The sequence below is a fragment of the Stegodyphus dumicola genome, chromosome 2 (genome assembly GCF_044657685.1).
Source record: "Stegodyphus dumicola isolate Sdum_Otavi_A_Nest chromosome 2, ASM4465768v1".
In the NCBI taxonomy this organism is placed as follows: domain Eukaryota; kingdom Metazoa; phylum Arthropoda; class Arachnida; order Araneae; family Eresidae; genus Stegodyphus; species Stegodyphus dumicola.
In genome coordinates, this window is record NC_140769.1 from 210,188,422 (window position 1) to 210,209,038 (window position 20,617).

Consider the following 20,617-nt stretch of genomic DNA (forward strand, 5'->3'; position numbering starts at 1 on the left):
TTTTCATTCCTTCATTACAAAAATATATTATAAATGTTTAAGATGGAAAATCCTATTGTGAAGAATTCAAATTTATTGTCATACCTTTTGATTATGAGGAAACGTTATTGCATTAACTAATGAAATATCTAAACAGAAAGCTAATATACAAAATACACGTGTTTAAACGGCCAGTTTGTAAAATTTGTGAATGAGAAGTTGTTATGAAGTTAGTTGTTGAATGTCAAATAGTTGATATAATTAGAGTAACAAAGACAAAAAGGACTTTATGTTTATAAATAATAATATATATGTATGTAAAACAAATTACGTAAACACTGAAATCCATCCTATACTCTATTCGGAACAAATCTAATATAAATTGTTCTCTTCATCTGTTTCTGTTAGACTATATATTTCTAGATTTACAGAGATTTAGAATATTATTTAGCTCGAGTTTTGAGAATGTACTCATCAAACATAATAAAAATTTCCAGATTCCAACTTTTCATTGTAATTATTTTTTTAATATATAATATTAAATAATTTTGAATTAATAGAAAATTAAAAAATAAAAATTAATTAATTAAAATATATTTATGTAGATATATATATCCCCATCACATGATTTACATAAAGATGATGACCTAGCTAAGTGGGAATTTAAATTTCCTGAATCAAATATTTCTCTTACTAAGCCACAATGTTGTCGAACTATGCACATTTTTTCTATCTCTGTCACCGCTGACACGAAGTCGTGCTACTTTCTTCCTATTCCAACAATATGAGAAATATAAATATTCTAGAAATAGGTAGGTTTAGAATTTCAAATGAATTGTGGCCGCAAATGTGAATTGAAATAAATCTGAATATTTTATCTTATTCATCTGCCAAATTTGCTCTGTATTATAGATCAATATGTGCGATCAGAATTCCTAACATTAATTCACACACACACACATATACATATATATCTATATATATACGTTTATCGTATATATGTTATGGTGAAACGCCGAAATCTGGAGAATGTCGACTTTCACCGGTGAATGTCAACATTCACATAGTCGCTTGTTGTATGTCCGAAATATTTTCCAAATACTCTTCTGACTTACACCGGTATTATTTATTTTATTATTCTTACTTTTATATCTTGCTTGTTTATCTGAAATTGAAATCATTTAATGTCATTCCACTAGATGAAAAACTTGAAAATTTAACGCCATGCCTGCTACAGATAAACCCAAAATACAATTTTTATGAAAAACATTTAACTGTATTTACATGATTACATGCGGCACTTGACATATAAAATATATAGGACAGACTAAAAACAATCCTAACTTTCGAATCAATAACCATAGAGCTTAAATCAAAACATTCAACGCACAAAAAATAGCATTAAAATAAGTACACCATCACAACTCAATACAGCAGAATTAGAGCACTTTAAACACCATGACTTCAACTCTATTCAACTTCAGATACTAGATATAATACCCAATCACAAAACACGAATTTTTCAGGAATCTCTCTATATACTAAAACAACGTTCACTTTATCCATATGGACTTAACACTTATATACATAGTCATAGAGATACTTCTAAGAAGTCTATTTTCAGCCAATTTAAGCACTACAGCAACAAAACGCAGAGAGGAATAAGAGGAAGCAAAATAAAAAATAATGCGAGATTTTTATCCACTTTGGATACATTTGCATTGAAAAAACAATTGAAATGTTTCTTTGACTCAGACAACTTTCCCAAGAAACTTCTCAACTGTTACACTCCTGTACTAATAAATTCCTTATCAAACTAAAAAAATTCATTCAATAAAGCTACGACGACACACAAATCATTAAAGACATGATTCTCGATTTAGTTTCTTCGGACTCTCTAATAGTCTCACTCAACGCAAAATTTATTTTAAAGTCAATTTTCTACATCCGCAGTTTGACAATATTCATTTCTCAAGAATCATCAGAGATTGTAAAGATTACTTCCCCGCAGTTGATACATTAACTATGGTTGCATTTAAATATCAAAGGACCTTAAGCAACTTGCTGACTAACCACCATGAAATAGATGAAACAGCAGAATGACATTGTAAGACACCAATTTACAGCAATTACGTGGATTCTCATCACCAGCGCATAATTACTGGCAACCTGAATATCATACAGAACCATCAACTTAAAACACTAATGAGTTATGGTACAAAATTTAGACCAGTCAGAAACATGACTACAAATTTCTGTTACAAGACTTTCGAAAACAACATCAACAAAGTTATAGTTAAAGCAAGCTATGAACTGAATTTACCCATAGATACCTTATAAAAATGGAAAGCCAAAATTCTTCAACGCATATCCACCGAAATCAGTCACCTCAAGTTTAAAAGTACACTGAATTGGTCGCAACTTACATCAGATATTAAAAAATTAAAACAGCTCTTTACTATTACAAAAATAGTTAAACAACTAATAACTTTAGCATTATATGAAAACAATTCTACGCAGAAATTATTCATAAAGAACTTCTCAACGCGACTACTTATCAATTAGCCAACCTTACAGAAACATCTATAATAAACAGGTTTAAAACTTTTCATAAGAAACTCAATATTACTTTCAATGCAAACTACAACAGATTTACTAATCTTTATGCGATTCCCAAATTCCATAAAACACAATTAAAATTCAGATTTATTGCTAATGGAACTAATAAATTACAAGAAAAATATAGACTATTATTTTTCAATTCAACTTAATAAAATCTGTAAATTTATTTTCAATGATTGTAACACTAATCATAACAATCCTGGATCATTCATAATAACACTCCTGTCATTAATACTATTCAAACCATAAACATCCAAAACATTAATTGCTATGACTTTGAAAACTTATATACCTCACTTCCTCTAGAAGAAATCTATACCAGTCTACTTGATCTAACTAAACTCTTCCCTGATATGCTCAATATCATGACTCTTGACAAATGGGAAACCTACCTAAAATGCACACTTTTTCATAACTACATCAAGTTTCAAAATCAAATTTTTAAACAAGTCAGAGGATTGCCAATGGGCTTACATTCCAGCACCTTGATCTGTAATATCTTTTTATTTGTCAAAGACTTTAACTTCCAAAAAAATCTACAACCACAAGAGTTAAATTACTACAAACATACCTACAGATATATTGATGACCTTATTACAATTAATAATTTTGATAAAATTGAACACTCCGAGATTTATCCGAATTGTCTTACACTTAATAAAACTAATAATTCACAAAATAGCATAGACTTTCTAGATCTTCAAATCATTAACTACAAAAAAATTTTACTTTTTGACAAAACAAGAAACTTCAATTTCAGTACTAACAAATTAATAAATTGGAACTCCAACATATCCAAAAAAGTAATTAACAATACTATAATTAATCAAATACAACGAATTAAAATTATATGGACAGATACAATAGATTTACAACGCGAAATTTTGCTCCTTATTAAAATTCTCAAAAATAATCTAATACCCATTCAATTTATCAACCATTGCCTTAAAAGAGCAGGCGTTAAATACTCACCCTAAATCATGTAACTGATAGGGATATGATAATTTGTTCCTAAACCTGAGAAGGCGGTATAAGTTGGATGACTATCAGTTGAAGGATTTGTATATAGTGTAATTACTCAATTGTATATATTGTAAAAACCTAATTGTCTTCAGACTCATGCTGTTACTATACTGTTACTAAAAAAATGGGCCTATTTCATGACTTTAGTCTGTCTAATAGCTCTTGGACAGTGAAAAATTCCTTTTTTCCTTTCTTAAATTCTTAATCATTGCGACACGACAATTAGCCAGAAATTAATTAATTTCCATTCACTAGTATTTTCAAAAAAATCTTAACAGACATTCTCCCTCAAATAAGAACTCCACATAATACATCCCTCAAGAATTCCGAGTCCAACCCACTACCATAAATTACTTCACCCAAGTCTTACCCACTGATATTATTCAAAGCCCCCACTGCCGCTAAGAATTTTCGGACACCCAACACTTATGAGTCAGACATGAAGAGAATACTTTGCCAACTCCCCCACTAGAAAGAATGTAAGTTACTTAATACCTTTTCTGGCCTTTATATCTCCATGTACATTCACTGTTCTTATTATATATTATTTTTTACATTTTTTTATATTACTTTATATAGTCTTTGATTTGTTTTTACAAACTTTGCATTATTTATCTTATTTTGTAATCTTCTATGTTTATTTCAACTTTACTTTGAATTCGATTTCATAATAACAATTTCCAATGTTTAATTTTTACAAATAATATAGAACTCAAAAGCATAAACATGAAGGAGTCGGGGACGGTTACTCGGGTTATATCGGCTTTCTCTACAGATTTTGCTTTTTACTCCAAATTGAATTTCCAATGTTTAATTTTTAAAAATAATATAGAACTCAAATGCATAAACATGAAGGTGTCGGGGACGGTTACTCGGGTTATATCGAATTTCTCTACAGATTTTGCTTTTTACTCCAAATTGAATTGACTAAATTGCTTCATAAGAATAAGTTCTTTGAGTATAAGCATTGGATCATAATCCCTTCTATTCGCGGAGATATTTGGCCTGACTAGAATTGCCGGTTCGGCTTTAACTTATAACTCGAGTAAAGACGAAACACCTTCGTATTTACGTATTTTTATCAATTATTGTTCGTTGAATGGGAGTTGGTTTGTTCCCATTGAAAAGTCAATTAATTTCCGATCAATGACAATGATTACATGGTTTTAATTTTCCTTTTACAATTGAAATTTTATTCTTCATGATGATTTAACTCTAGTCCCCATTATTAACATTTTGCATTTTGCTAAACATTATTAACATTATTAACCAAAAACATTATTAACATTTTGCTTTCAAATTACTTCAAAACATATTTCGAAATATAACTTACCAGTATGGATTCATTCTTTTAAAATAATTCTACTTTAATTAAACATAGGAGATAATATAATCAATTAATCAATATTGTTTAGGAAATAAATTATATATATATATAATCGTTTATTGCAATGCATGGTCGGAAACGCTTTCCTGGCGCTATAGTGACGAGAGACAACACAAGAAAAATAGGGTACGAACAGTGTAAAGATATTTCTTTATTATTCTTAGCGCAGCGAAAACTAAGAAATAAGAACAAAAACATTGGATTGTCATCAAAGAAAGTATTCGAAAGTTCCTTAGGAAAGTATCCTAAACATGGGTTTGGTAGGGGTAGTCCAATGCATTGTTCAGCAAGATCACGAGACCTCACTTGCATTATCACTGCCGCTCGGGGTACGTCAACACATTAGTGCACGAAATCCCTGTTAGAAGTCCAACAGGAACTTGTGGCACATATCGTGGCAGCTGCTGGGAAAGTCCTCAGGATGCACAGTATTTTCCAGAACATCTTATGGTCGATGTGCGAGAGATGTGATACCTGCATCAGGGTGCAGGTCGTAATTTCGAACACCTTCTTTGAGGTCCATAAGTGTCTAATTTTGTTCCTATTTTTTAATTTCTCTTGTGCTAAGCATAATTGGTGTCCGTTCTTTCTTGTGTTTTGTGTTGTTTGTACCGGCCATGAAAGTTGTTTCGGCCCTGTTTTGCCATTTCATTTTTCCTCGATGTCGTCTCTCTCATATATGTGCATAATTACTTATGACTCAAGTGTTGCTACTATATGATGAAATTTACAAACACGGTGTTTACAATGCTACATATTCCCATCCGAAAATATCTTTTTTTTCCCTCTTGCCCTTCAAATAAGAAATGTGTGTCTTTCATTGTAAAATCTCCTGGAACTTTAATACTTCTTTTTTCGAGGACAATGGAGAAAATATTTCAGTATAGGCAGCTGTCAATATTCAAACATTACATTGTGAAAGCCATTAAAGTGATTTCGGCCATTAGCCGAAACGCTCAGAAAGGCTTAATTCGCATAAGGATTTAGGAAATACATTTTGAAAAACTTAGCAAAATTGAAGAAATTTAAAATATCTAGCAAGCGTAAGAAATAGTAATTGATTCAAAACCTAAATGAATCTAAAGCTCTCAAACTTATACTCGTTTAAATACAGGTTTTTCTGATTCAGAAAGAACGTTACGTGTATATCTTCTAAGATGCTTTTTCCATCCTTTTTTTTTTTTTTTTTTGTAGTTGTTTCATTTTTGATTTCAGTTTCCTTTTTTTCTCCTATTTTGCAATTTTCCCCATTGTTTCCCTCTGTTTTTAAGCCACCTGTTTATTATTACTATTATTATTATTACAACTTATGTAAAAATTAAGTAAGGAAAAGTAAGGCACTGAAACTTTGCAAATTATCACACTCTACGTGAGATTCATGGTGGTCGCTTATTGCATACATATCACGCCAAATTCTTTAACTTCTCTGCTTGGCTTTAGGTCCTTATAACGAAAACAACAAATTCGCCCTTTGTAGAAAAATATTCTGTCAGGCAATAAATCTACGGGGAGATTTTTCCCTATGAAACTGAGCCCAAAGTGTTATATAGTATCTAAATATTAAAGTGTTGTACATGTTAAACGTGATCGTCGTTGCATTACTTTCACTTTTTTACTACTGAAATAAAGATATACTGATTATTTTGTAGATTGGAAAACCCTCCTTGTGATCATGAAAAGGAGCAAAAACTGGAAACCGAGAGAGAACTAGAAAAGGAGCGAGAACCGGAAAAGATGCAAGAACTGGAAAAGAAACAAGAACTGAATAAAAAGGAAGAACCGGAAAAGAAGGAGAAACTGGAAAAGAAACAAGAACTGAATAAAAAGGAAGAACCGGAAAAGAAGGAGAAACTGGAAAAGAAGCAAGAACTGGAAAAGAAACAAGAACTGAATAAAAAGGAAGAACCGGAAAAGAAGGAGAAACTGGAAAAGAAGGAGAAACTGGAAAAGAAGCAAGAACTGAAAAACAAGAAAAAACTGGAATTGACACAAAAACTAGAAAAGAAGCAAGAAATGAAAAAGAAGCAAAAGCTGGAAAAGATACAAAAACTAGAAAAGAAGCAAGAACCGGAGAAGATACAAGAACTGGAAAAGAAGCAAGAACTGAAAACGAAGCAAGAGCAGGAAGCGAAGCAAAAAATGGAAAAGAAGCAAGAACTGAAAATGAAACAAGAGCAGAAAAAGAAGCAAAAACTGGAAAAGAAGGAAGAACTGAAAAACAAACAAAAACTGGAGAAGCAACAGAAACTAGAAAAGAAGCAAGAACTGAAAAAGAAGCAAACACTGGAATGGATTCAAAAACTAGAAAAGAAAGAAGAACTGAAAAACAAGAAAAAACTGGAAGAGATACAAAAACTAGAAAAGAAAGAAGAACTGAAAATGGAGAAACTACTAGAAGAGATGCAAAAACAAGTGAACAAAGAAGAACTGAAAAGGCAGAAGGAACTGGAAAAAATGCAAATACTAAAAAACAAAGAAGAACTGAAAAAGCAGAAAAAGAAGCAAAAACTGGAAAAAAAGGAAGAACTGAAAAACAAACAAAAACTGGAGAAGCAACAGAAACTAGAAAAGAAGCAAGAACTGAAAAAGAAGCAAACACTGGAATGGATTAAAAAACTAGAAAAGAAAGAAGAACTGAAAAACAAGAAAAAACTGGAAGAGATACAAAAACTAGAAAAGAAAGAAGAACTGAAAATAGAGAAACAACTGGAAGAGATACAAAAACAAGTGAACAAAGAAGAACTGAAAAGGCAGAAGAAACTGGAAAAAATGCAAAAACTAAAAAACAAAGAAGAACTGAAAAAGAAGAAGAAACTGGAAAAAATGCAAAAAATGGAAAAGAAGCAAGAGCCGGAAAAGATGCCAGAACTGGAAAGATAGATGAGTCAGAAAAGACGCAATACCTGGAAAAGAAGCAAAAAACGGAAAATAATCCAAATCTGCAAAACCAGCAGGAACCGGAAAAGAACTGTCAAACCCGAAAAGGAAACCGGATGAACTGCAAAAAGAGCCAGAACTGGATAACGACTGTAGAACGATTGATTTAATGACCAAACGAAGCAAGACCCGAAAAAGAAAAATAGAACAAATAAATCATATACCACTGCAAATAATACCACTGCAAGCATTAAATATCAACGTCAAAAGAATAAACACCTTTCTTCAAGGAAGCTTTGCAATACACTGTCATAAGCCAGAAGGTATAGAAAAAATCAGCTATAACCTCATTGCCAAAACAGTTGCAAAAGATATAGTTAACGTAAAACTTCCGGAAGCCACAATACCAAAATGCACAATTCATAATACTCCAAAAAATTTCAACTCTGATGAACTGATTCAAATTATAGCCCAAGAAACATAATCAAATATTTCCCACCTAAGGCCTTTATTTAAACTGAATTATCAAAATAATATCGATAAATGGATCATAAAATGTCACGGTCAAACTTTCCAAAATTTTATGAGTAAAAAACAAATATATATTGGATGGCGCACCAATAAAATAACCGAGTTTATCGGTGTACGCAGATGTCAAGTCTGTCAGGATTTCTCTCATAAGACAAACCAACCAAAATGCTCATTCTACGGCGGAAAATATGTTTCTTGCTGTTATTCCCAAACTCCGTACTGCATAATCTGTTGGATTAACAATAAAAAGTATGAAACAAAATTTGACTGTAAACATCCAGCTTTAGCTATTTCCTGGTCCACATATCAAACAGAAGTTAGACGAGTAAAATCCAATACATATTATCAACAATAATGCAAGATCCTGCAGACTATCTATAGACCCTTTCCATCAATAAAAAGAATAACAATGGCATCCGCTTTCTCAAAATAAATCTTCAAAGAGCAAAGACCGCCACCGACCAACTATGTCAGTATCAAGTAGATTATCTGGCAGATTTTATTATAAATCAAGAACATTATTGCATCACTGGCAAATTAGGAAGAAGTCCAAATAACTGGGCAATTATTCAACGTCATGCTTCAACGGGTGTTTTATCTCCTCGTACAGCCATATTCATTCCAAACAATAAATGGAATTCTACAATAATTATTAATACTCGAGATATAATCACAATTTCAATCAATACTAATGCATCTCAGCTTCTTATTACTAGTATCTATATATCTCCGTCAAAAATCCAAATCAAACCTTATCCATACTAAATGAAATCTTACAACAATAATAATAGTCCGCATGTTTTTTGTGGAGACTTTAACTCGCAAAGTATTTAATGGGGATACTTACAAACCGATCACAGAGGAAGAATACTTGAAGAATTTTTAAATGCAAACAATCTCATTCTACATAATCATTTTACTGACCGACCTACCTTTGATAATACCTACAATAATTATTGGACTGATCTTCTTATTTCTACAACACATCTTGATAATAAAATTAACAACAGATCAATACTAGATGAACATACCGAATCTTATAACAAATATATCTCTTTTGATATAACTGAATATACGTCCTTTACTGCACTTACCAGATTTAAAATCAATAATAACAAAAAAAAAAAAAAAAAAAAGAAATTTCAACAAAAGTTCAATCCAATTTCAAATGACTTTCTAAATGCTATTATTCTGTGTACAACCAAAACAGAACTTAATAATATTACCAAGGAACTTATCAGAAAGTTTCAAGATACCTACGAACGTACCTTCTTCAAAAGATCATCAATACCCATTATAAAAATCAACTGGTGACGAAAGAACTCCGCTAAGTCAAACGCAAAACACGAGCATTACGAAGAAAACTGAAATCATCGCAAACTAATGAAGAACGACTCAACCTACTTCAAAAATACAAAAAACGAAAAGCCTCATATAAAAAGCAAATAATGTCTGCAAAGCTTTAAGCATGGTGCAACTATTGTTCAAACAACCAGTATACGTATGGCTCATTGTACAAAATTGAAACCAACAAAATCTTCCACCCAACGCAACTTACAGTCACTAATAGGGGAAATAATGATAAAAATGTTACGAAGATCACTTTAGAAAACATTCTAGATGTTATTCTACCAAAAGAAAACATATATGATGATTTAACTGAACAAAGATTAATTCGTTGTAATCTACTTCCAAGAAAATGATAACACATTTACAGCCATGGAACTCAATCTATTTATTAAAAAACTCAATAACGAAAATGCTCTTGGACCAGATAGAATCTGCTATCAAATTATACATAAAAGTAATCCTAAGCTAATTCTAATCTGCAATAAATGTCTCCAACTTGGTATTTTTCAAGACTGCTATAAGACAAGACAAAACATACTCTTCCTCAAAAAGAACAAAGCTCATGAAAATCCTAATTCCTATCGGCCAATTAACCTTCTACCATCCCTTGGAGAAAATCTGAAAGTTGTATTATAGGAAGACTTGAATACCATTTTCACCATCATAAATTCATTAATGAAAATCAGTGTGGATTTAGGCAGCAAAAATCTACCATTCATGCAACCAGTGCAGTCCTAAACCAAATCCATGTTAATAAAATCAATAACCTACACTCCGCAATAATCAGCTTAGGTCTCAAATCAGCCTTTGATTCATTATGGCGGCCCTCAATTAAAGAAGCACTTAGAAATATTGAATGTACTTATAATATCTATTAAATTATCAATAATTTCCTTGATAATCGGCATAGTCTCATTTTATATAATAATTCTTTAATCAGAAGAAAACAAGTTCGTGGATGTTCACAAGGCGCATGTATAAGCGCAGAATTATGGAATATTACATTTAATAAAATTATAAAAAGTGCTTGGCTTCCTTTTGCTAAAATTACTGCTTTCGCCGATGATGTCGCATTTGTTATGAGTGGAAGGTCCCATTTAATCCTTCGAAGAAATTGTCAAGAAATAATAGCCATATTCCAGCAAGAATGCAAGAAAATTAAACTTGAAATTTCATCCTCCAAATCTAGAATCATGACAAATAATAAACCTGGACAAAATCTTACTAAGCAACTTTCTGTTAAAATAAATGGCGAAAAAAAATCAAGCATACTAAATTCTTTTCTATTACTTTTAGATCTTCCCGTTGCTTAAAAAACTACCTTATATTCACCTAACTGATTTTCTCATCAATTCGTCGACACATTCTTTTGTGACTTTTAAAGGTCATAGATTTATTGTTAGGTAACAGAATTTCAAATTTAAAGGATGGTGGCAATTCATATCGGCCATCGGAAAGAAAATTTAATATCTCTTTGAATTGCTTAACTGTGTTGGTGTGAGCAAGTTCTAGTTTAACATCTTCGGTTGGGTCTGTTATGTCAATGGCATCTAAATTCCAGAGTTCGGTTACACAAGATTAGAGGAATGCAACGACACTATATTGTTGAACAAATTATTTTCCAGTAATGCTAGAATAGTAGCTGAAGTAGATTTTTCAGATAAGCTGTTTACTTTACCAATCACAGTGTATCCGAATTCTGTCGCCACTACAGACACACCCGAGTGCAGTTTCAGAGAGCTGCCAGCAATAATGTCCCCGATGGCATCTGCTCCTAAAAGTAATTCAATGTTATATTCCTTAGCTTGCAAATCAGACAAGGTGATATTTCTACCTTTTAATTTAGGGTATTGTGATCAACTATTTTTGGAACAGATTCGCATATTTTGTTATGAGTAAGTACTTCAAAGTTATGTTCATACGTTCCCTCAAAATTTCTTAAATTAACATCAAACACTAAATGGCAATTAGGACTTGTCTCTCTCTCCCCAAGAATGGTTTGTTTCTATTTGGGACGCAGTTGCAAAAACGTGATGACCCTTTCTGAAAGATAAGATTATGTGAACTACTGTCGAAAATCGTACGAACTGTAAGTTGTGTACCTTCGAAAACTATTTTTAAATCAAATGTTTGCAAATACACATTTTTATTAACAGTTGGCTGATTAGACAATGCATTACTTGAAAAAAACAGTACTTTCAGTTTCATTTCGCTTTACAGTTACGCTATTAGAGCACATATTGGTATAGTGAAATTTATACACATGTTAAACATTTTACTTTTTTTCTGAAGGCCTGTGAGCTATGTCCAACTCGTAGGCGGCGAAAATAGACAGGCGTTTGCACCAAAGGCTTTAGTTTATCTTCTAAACACATTTTGCGAGCAGAAAAACGTTCGGCAGAATTGTGGGATTTCTAACAAAAAATACAACCTAAATTCCGCCTACCTGTATTGCCTTGGAAATTTACGAAGGCAGCAGCTGTAGAGCAATAGGGAACATCAGAATGTGGACGTGAATGAGCAGAAAGGGAAGCTCCCGACCCGGCTACGTGCGAGCTTAATCCTTTCCTCCCTTTGCACTTGGTTTCGAAGAAAGCACAAACGTTTATCCAAAGAGCGCGCACTATCTTGCTGGGACGAAGCATCATCCATTGAACAGTTTCTGGTAAGCAGGACTCAACAAGTGGCTCCAAAAATTCAGCAAACTCTTCCTTAGTTCTACCTTTGAGCTTTCGAGGGCCATGAGCTTGCTCTCAAGTAAATCATAAAGTTCAGCTAAATCTCATTTAATCCGACCAGCAGCATTTTTCGTTACTATGGAAAATGGATCCCGTACATAAATCTGAACCAAACCATCATTAAATCAAACCATCTTTAAAACTTTCGTTTTCAATCTTCTGAGCTATATCTGGGCGACTAATATCTGTAACCTAAATGCGATTTTATTCTAAATCTGCCCCCTAAATACGACTGAGCTATTTCTGTACCCTAAACGCGACTTTCGTTTTGCTTTCAAAATTTTGGTATCCGTACTTAACGAAAAATAAAATCGCGGACTCTATGTTCTCGAGATTCAATATATTGCAACCCACTAGGTTACAAAGTGCACGTTACAGTTGAAATAATCGGAGCACGGATCATTCAATGTCGAGATCTTTTTCGATATTTCACACAAGTGGAAATGTTACATTACTCTAATTTATACATAGACATAAAAAGGGATTTCCCCGTTTTGTTCGCAGAAAAGAAAAAAATGATAATAATGAAAACTAATCGAGTCACAAGCCTCTCTCCTCCTGTCGAATCCTCCGAGCAGATCATCCGTAATTATGGCAAAGCACACGAGAGCTATCTGCCTAAAGGGAGGGATGCCTTCGTGGAGGACTTTCTAAGGGAAACTGGCTCGTATGCACGTTACACATGGGGAAAACCACGAAAACGCCCATGCAGCCAGCCCGTTCGCGGGATTTGAACCTTTAAATTTGCATCCGAGTTTTTATTTTAAATTAACTTTACGAAACACTCGTTGAAGTAGCACTCGTTCATAGTAATCTCATTCCTAAATATTTTATTTCTAAATCTTTGCTTCTGTCAAATTTTTCCTATTCACCACTGCATCGATATTGAAGGTAGCTTTTCTTATTTGTTTCCGCTCGACCACAATGTTTAGTGACTGAATTTCACTGACAGTTTTAGTTGAAATGGGAAGGAATAAAAATAATGCTTTAAAACTGCAATACGAGAGGAGGAAACTGGAAAGTGTAATAGTACTAGCTATTTCACTTTGTAAGAAAATTTTATCCCGGAATAAAACTACATCAATTTTCTACACAATTCCTGCTCGCTCTGCCACTTAGAATTTTGCATAAAAAATTCAGGTTTGCTGAATTATGCAATAAATAACTGCACCGGGATCCTGAATTTGGGAATAGTAAAGCATTCTTAAAGAAATTTAGTAGGAGTTTCATCTGTAAATTCAATGTCAGCGAAAATGTCAAAAATACGCTAGTAAACGGAAGTAGGCCGTTTGCAACACATCTCCCAAGGAATCTTTCACTGTTTATTCGGCTTCCCTCTTTCATGTAATTTTATTCAGACTTATGTTCATCCCATCATCTCTAATCTACACAGTTTAATTTTTCAGCGTCAATAAGCAAGGAAGAACAAGCACGGAGTCTAAATCGTGGGAGTGGAGAGTTCAAAATTAAGCAACTTTTATAGCAATTTATTGTCTGCCTTCTTCCTTTTCGCCATCGACACAACAGCTGGTTCACTGGGTTACGTGCTCATTAGCCTTCTTAATCCCCGTAAATGGAACAATAAAAAACTGGAGCTTGGTGCAATGTCCTCCGGGAAAGAACGTTTCGCAATAAAACGTTCAAATTGCTGAAATTTTTACTTCATGAAGCCGGTCTGGTTTACCCATATTTTTGAGAAAAATTTCCTTAGATAAGAATTTCGGAAGTTTCTTATAAGTTCACACATGTAACACTAAAAGGAGAAATGTCGGCACTCACCTTTCCAAAAAGTTCGGATATATGTTACATAAAATTAGTAATCACGGAAAAACATTTTCTCCACACCAAGACATTACAAAACCACCGCTTTACATCTAAGAAGCAATGCAGTTTCATTCAAAAAAGTAAAACAATTAAACTTAGAAACTAAATGTGTCCTGAGCAAGAAAGAGACAAACTTTTATACCGTATAGGCGGACGAGAAAACTGGTATGCAATAAGCGGGCAATACTTTCTATATATAGAGTACAAGATTTGTTTATTTAATATTAAAATACAATGCGTCTACGCTGTCTTCAGAAATTCCCTGTGTTGCCATCTACGGCTTTATATTCTTCGACTACAGATATTCACGGACACTTTACTTAAATTACCGTATTGGGTTTGGGGTGAGCATGGATATAATAACTATAAAAATATGCATTCTCAGAAATAAAAGCAATGCAATTGTAGAGCCATATACTAAGGCAAAAGTTTTGTTATTAACTGCAAAGGAAAATTAAATATTTATATTAAAATATCAAACGTGTGGATGTTGATGTAAACAGCGGCATAAAATCTTGTTTATAAAAACCTATAATATTGATAATTTCCTATAAAGGAACACTACTAATATAGTAGTGTCGTTTCGATGACATCGATTTATTGCATCATCATCTAGTTTCTGATAAAGTTCAGTTGAAGTGGAAAAATTAGAACACCATGAAATGAAAAAGAACAATGCCTGGTTTCCTATTTGTGAATTTCGATATGAGAAATGAAAATTAAATGTTAATTTTATCGGAGTCAGAGAAATGTTTAGCATTTTCTTAAATTCTTGACACTTCATTCGATCTTATCAAATCTATTTCAAAAAATTTTAATGAAATAATATAAGTTCCCATACAAAAGTTTTAAAAAAGATCATTAAAGGAAAAATAATTAAAAACATGCATTTTCGACTGGTAAGCAATCTCTTTCTTTCATGATTCGGCTTATTATGAAAAATGAAAACAAATTTAAACTATTTAACAGTACCTTAATAAATGTAAAAATTTAAAATATCGACTTAGTAGCCTAAACGATAAAATGAATTTAACAAATATTAATTCTCCTTTTCTACAAACATTTATAAAATAGCATCTCTGAAGGCTACTAATTTTTCCAAGAGCACTCGATACGTATAATTCTAATGTTGATCTTTGCAAGGCCCCTCTCTAAATGCGCTGTGGCTCTAAAAATATTTATTAAGTATTACGAAACCCATATTAATTTGGATATCAGACTTGCAAGTCAAGAAATACTCTTGTGAAACTGAAAGAGCCCTTTCCTGAAGAAACACTTTCATACCAAAAATCTTTTCGTATATTTCCGAAATTACTTAACTTATTGGTAAAATGTTTGCGAGTCGTTTGACACAAGGGACTGTTTAAATGATTAAATGCATTCTTGCACTGTTTACGAATTCTGCTTGTACAGATTGGATATTATACATACAACAATAGCTAATAACAGTTAATAAAGGAAATTTACCATTTCAAATAAAAAAGTCAAAACATTCTCAACCTCGCCTGTAGCCTAATCACCTCCTCCGTAATTACACGTAATTTGGTGTCATCTCTTTTTGCGATTGAATCATTCTCTTTTTGCGATTGAATTCTCTACAATAGCTTTTTTTTGTTAATTTTGCAGTTGTTTCGCATATTGTACTTATTACCCCAAAATGGACGTTTATCTTGAACGGGATATCAGTCTCGAAACGACAGTTTGATTCGAAACATTTAAATGCGCTGTATCAGTTTTCAGATTATTCCCACCAAATATTATCGCACTGTATTTTATTTAAAGGAATTCAATAAGAAGAATCTGCGTGGATATATGTAGGTTTTCCGCACTGTGAAGAAACAACTGTTCCGATAACCATCAGATTTAGAGTAGCGCTGCCCTTCACCCCAGCAAGGCCCCATGGAAAGCCGAATTTGGAATTATTACCTATTTCATATTTTGTAAAACAAATTTTTTATTAACAAACCCAGCGAGCAGTGGCAACACTGTACCGAATAAAACATTTTTATTTCCAGCACGCGAGACCGTTTATCGGATATTCTAAATTTATGCTGCTGTGAAATATATTGTAATTTTGTAGTTGAATCCAATTTTAGGTGGTTTAAGGGGCAAAAAGTATCATATTTAATAAATAAAGTAAACGCACAGAGTGTTAATATTAAGAAGGCAAAATAAGTTTTTAAAGCCATCTTAGTAAGAAAACTGAGCGTTGAGGTGATTAGCTGAAAAACGACTGAATAGAAAAATGAAAAGAAAAAAAAAAAAAAAAAAAAAATATATATATATATATATGCCACCAGTTAAGACTGCATCGCGATTTTTAAACGCATGTTTTTTTATTTTTTTTTTGCAATTTAAAAGTAAGGTATTTCTATTAAAAAAAATTAGCTAAATATTAAGCTAGCCCAAAGGCTGCAGAGAAATTATTAACGCGAAGTTCACTGAATCATATACGAGGAGGACAAGTACTATTGCCAAGAATATACAACAATAACGACAGACTGCTATCGTAGAATTCGAACTGGTAATGTGTCCTTCAGCAAGCCGTACACGTTCTAATCTAAAACCTCCCTTAATACTACCTTTTTCTACCTCATTTAAATACGCACGAACTAAGGTTTACATTTTGACAGGGAAGAGGTAAGAGAGAACTCACAGTAAAGATGCGTAACCATAAAATACCTGGTAAATTAAAATGAATAAATATTTTACAACTTTCATCTATTTTACCGAATCCCATGTCGACAAAGTGACTATATCTAACAGATTATGTTCTATCGTTTACAGATTAGGTCAAAAGTTTTCTTTGATGTAGAAAAAATTAGCTCTTGATTTAATGATTGACTTCAGTTTTTTCTTCTTTCCGAGAATCTGACAATTTCCATTTTCAGACAGCCATTTGGGTTCAGAATTACATTGGATTGCCCATGCCACCAGATCTGTAATAAAAGTTTCCCGGAAAATTACGTTTGTTTCAACGATATTATATCTTGCCAATTTATATACATCCAGCTTCATTTATTTCACGCTCTGATATAACTTCCGAGAAGTGAGTATCTAACTGCTACTGTTGATTTCATGAGTAAATACGTTTAGGTCATATTTTGAGCTTGCTTTATTTCATGCTCTAAAGCCAATATACCAAAATATGAAAATGATGGAAGATTTTTCATCACCCAGTCCAATTAAACCAGTTATTACATTTTCTGTAAATGGTTACAAAGAAGTTATCTTTCGATTCTTGTCCTTCATTCGCTCGTTGCTTTCTACATTTCTTTAACTCATACAGATATTAATTTAAAGTGACCGCAACATATATTAAAAAATCGAGCGCATACGTCAATGAATATTTTGAACGATACTTTTATATATTAACGTGTAATCTTAAAATATGGGCAGACAATGACCAATGTTTAGAAGAAAAAAATAAATGTAAAAGCCAGCCGTATTTACACGTAAATCATGTAAGAACCTGCCAAAAAGTACTAGCGGTATTTTTTAACAATGATCACTGTCTTTTCCACGCCGTTGTGGAAGGTACGGCGGTTTCAGAGCCAAACATTAAAACAGTTTTCGAGTTTTAGTGAATATTTAGTTGTCATGCAATTACCAAAACCGTTAGGTTTGTTAGGTAAACATTTAAATTTTCTTTCTTTGCAGTCAAAGTGAAATGGGCCAAATGTTATGCATACAGTTTTATTCTCTTATTAAGTTGCTTGCCATTGACATTAGCGGAATGATTGCTGAGGATATGTTTTGGATGCCAAGTTCTTGCTATTGCAAATCGAGCCCTTCAAATACGCCATGGAAACATTTCATTGCAATGGACATCTAAGTGTAAACAAGCCAACCACTGTACTGTTTCGAAAACTCGTTTTACAATTTGTGCTTGCAGGCTCTCAGTAATGTATTGTTGCGTGCGTACGAGTTCGTTATGAAATGAATGCACAAGTCCGATGAAAAATGAACAAAAATTTATTATTATCACAACAAAAATGCTTACATTTTCTCAAATTATCATGCAGTATTACAATATCTCACAGTTGTTATCTTTTAACTACTCAAATGTCCAGTAGAACGTAATTCAAAACAGCTAAAGAACGCTAATCCGCGAATTCGCTACAATCAACAAGAGTAGTTTTCTAAACAACAACAAACTTAGCAACTACTGCGAACTGAGATGTTTGCCTCCTTTTATAAGATTTTAAAATCACTAGAATTTTCCAGTACTTTCTCGAAATCAAAAAGAGATATTTATTTATTTAATGCACGCGCTCTTGTATTTTCAATTCTCCTGCTTAGCTTTCTTTTAATATTCGTCACGCGCTGCACTGCGCGAGAAATAAAACCATTTAATTTATAATTGAACTAACATTAGCTTTTTAAATACCAAATTCGTAACACTGCCCCCTTCCCAAGGACTGCACGTCCCGGGCAGTACAATCCCTGGACAGGAAGCTAAACTTACAACTGTGGCATACATGCATTAATAAGCATTACATTACAATAATGAACAACATGAACAATAAATGCAATAAATAAAACAAATCAAATGCTATCAAATACAAATCAAATACTAAATGCAAATCAAATACTAAATACAAATCAAATCAAATATACATTTAAAAACAAAAAGGACCATGGTCTTATACTATTTACAATTATTTACATTACGTACTATGGCCATAGTAATGAGCTAACCTGTCGTAATGAACGACTTTAGAGTTCGAAGGTTTTTTAGGTTTAGAGTTCGAAGACTTACGAATCCGAACCACGATGTCATTCAGCCTATTTAGGACTGTGTACGGGCCATCCCAAGGTGACTGTAATTTCGGACAAAGTCCTTTCCGTCGAGTCGGATTCCACAACCACACCTTGTCTCCTTCGTGGAATTGATGTTCAGTAGCTCTTGTGTCGTAGCGGGTCTTAATCTTCTCTGTCGCCAATTTGACTCTCTCTCGTGCAAAGTTGTGCATCACTTCAAACCGGGCCTGGAGATCTTGAATATATTCCTCAGACGATGAAGGAGAATCCGGAGGGCGTCCAAACAATAGATCACAAGGCAGACGAAGGTCACGACCGAAGACCATCTGTGATGGGGAATAGCCGGTAGTCTCGTGCACAGCACTGCGGTAAGCCAGTAAAAAGAGTGGTAATTTCTTGTCCCAGTCCTGCTGGCTTCTGGAAACCACTAATGAGAGGTTATTAAGGATGGTTCGATTGAACCTCTCTACCATGCCGTCCGACTGGGGATGTAATGGCGTCGTTTGGGTTTTGTCAATGCCGAGTAGTTTGCATAGTTCTTTGATTACTACCGAGGTAAAATTCCTTCCCTGATCGGAATGTAACTGAAGAGGCACCCCGAACCTGGAAATCCAGTGCTGTATCATCACCTCAGCTACTGTAACAGCCTCTTGATCAGGAATAGGATACGCTTCAGGCCACTTGGTGAAGTAATCAATGACAACGAGTATGTATTTGTTACCATCAGCAGTTCGTGGCAGAGGTCCCACGTCTTCCCATCATCCGACTCGAATTTCCGGTATAAGACGCCGTTTCGAATGTGAAGTGAATCCCAGAGTGCCCAGTATTGTTTTGTTGTAGGACTACAGATAGAAATGTCCTGCCATGTAGGTTTTCTGTTTGATGACTCTATTAAATCAAGTATGGGTTTAATGTCACGGTCTTCCAGCTGGTCTTTCCTGACTTCATCATCACTCCACGGGTCTCGATCAGCCGATGTTGATGTTGTAATTTGTCTTGCGACCGGAGTCAGCAGCTCGTATTTCGCTTCCACCCTGGAACAATATCGGCAGCTTTCTGGCAAAGGTCTTCTAGACAGGGCGTCGGCGTTCCCGTGTGATGATCCCTTTCGATGACGGATAGTGATGTCATATTCTTGCAGTCTCTGTATCCACCTGGCTATTTGACCCTCAAGATTCTTAAAATTTAAAAGCCAGGCTAATGATGCATGGTCCGTGCGGAGGAGGAATTTTCTGCCGTATAGATAATGATGGAAATGTTCTACAGCTTTGACTATGGCGAGCAACTCTTTCCTGGTGACACAGTAATTCCTCTCCGGTTTAGACCAGCACTTGCTTCAGTACGCTACTACACGTTCTTGGCCGTCTATTTCTTAGGACAAAACCGCACCGACACTGTCATTGCTCGCGTCCGTGTCGAGAATAAATGGTCTGTCGAGCTGAGGATACGTCAGGATTGGAGCAGATGTTAAAGCTTCCTTTAAGTTGTTAAATGCATCCTCGCATTCTTTTGTCCACAAGAA

At 33.7% G+C, this 20,617-nt stretch overlaps 1 protein-coding gene and 1 long non-coding RNA gene across 16 annotated transcripts in view; one reads left to right on the plus strand and one right to left on the minus strand.

Annotated features, from left to right (window-relative positions):
* LOC146998814 (uncharacterized) overlaps nt 1-6,679 on the plus strand; it is an 82,090-nt gene extending 75,411 nt beyond the window's left edge. Inside the window, exon 3 of the long non-coding RNA XR_015039736.1 lies at nt 6,661-6,679. This is a non-coding gene — a long non-coding RNA (uncharacterized LOC146998814). The remainder of the gene's footprint in view (nt 1-6,660) is intronic.
* LOC146998813 (uncharacterized) overlaps nt 1-20,617 on the minus strand; it is a 940,238-nt gene that overhangs the window by 290,208 nt on the left and 629,413 nt on the right. The gene's annotated exons all lie outside the window — the stretch shown is intronic.